Source organism: Cornus florida, unplaced genomic scaffold (genome assembly GCF_030987335.1).
Source record: "Cornus florida cultivar Cherokee Brave unplaced genomic scaffold, ASM3098733v1 CherokeeBrave_3.0.0_Hap2_Chr06, whole genome shotgun sequence".
NCBI lineage: Eukaryota > Viridiplantae > Streptophyta > Magnoliopsida > Cornales > Cornaceae > Cornus > Cornus florida.
Genome location: NW_026775576.1, coordinates 49,379,576 through 49,380,708, shown reverse-complemented (window position 1 = coordinate 49,380,708; position 1,133 = coordinate 49,379,576). Strand labels below are relative to the sequence as shown.

The 1,133-nt window shown below is 37.1% G+C and overlaps 1 pseudogene; it reads right to left on the bottom strand.

Moving 5' to 3' along the window:
- Nucleotides 1–290: 290 nt before the first annotated feature.
- Nucleotides 291–388, bottom strand: LOC132315195 (small nucleolar RNA R71; annotated as a pseudogene).
- Nucleotides 389–1,133: the final 745 nt, after the last annotated feature.

Genomic DNA, 1,133 nt, shown 5'->3' with positions numbered 1-1,133 from the left:
CATCATTATGATATTAAACCATAAACTATCCAAATGCTTCCTAACTATCATGGACTTCCAAGTGAAGAACCTTACGGGCATTTGGATGAGTTTCTTGAAGTGTGTTCCACCGTGAAATACACGGACATTCCAGAAGAAGTTTTAAGACTCAAACTTTTTCCTTTTACCCTTAAAGACAAAGCAAAATATTGGTTTAACAATCTTAGGCCTTTTCGATAACTTCTTGGGTAGAAATAGAACAAGAGTTCTTGAAGAAGTACTATCCGGTATTAAAGACCAATGCTGTGAGAACTTCCATTAATGAATTTTCTCAAGGGGATGAGGAAATGTTTCATGAGGCATGGGAAAGGTTTAATGATTTGCTTAGGAAATGCCCACATCATGACATACCTAAGTGGCAACTAGTTCAATTTTTTTTTGAAAGTTTACCGGATAATCATAAGGGTATAGTTGATGCATCTATGGGTGGTTCTTATCTTGACAAGCATGAAAATGATGTATGGAAATTGTATGAAAGCATGAGTGAAAATTCAATACATAGATCCTTATCTTCTAAAAATGGTAGAAACTGAGGTGGAAGGAAGAATGCCAGCTTATATCAAGTTGACAATTCAAATGACATAGCCGCCGAGGTGAAATCTTTAACTCAAAGGTTTGATCAATTTTTGGTCAACCACAATTCGGCAAAATCAAGTGTCTTCCCGCCCTAATCATGTTCATCATCATGCATCTAATAAATCTTGTATAACTTGTTCAAGTGTTTTACATTCTACTTCCAATTGTCCACATAGACATGTGCAAAGTGAGCCCATAAGCAAGTCAATGCGACATTTGTCAACCAAGGGAATAATTCCTATGGCACTCATTACAATTCAAGTTGGAGGAACCATCCAAACTTCTCTTGGAAAAGCCAAAGGGAAGGCTCAACCCCTTCCCAAAGTGGTTTTCATGGGAAGTATGTTCCACCTCTAATGCAAAGCCATGGTTCCTAAGGTTTTAGAACACTATTTCAATTGCATGGCAATCAATTTTCTAACTCACATTTTCCTAATTAATCATCGTATTCTCAAGGAAATTCTAGGAGTCCAGCTTTTGAAGAAAAAGTATTGACCGCTTTAGGCACTCTAAAGGCG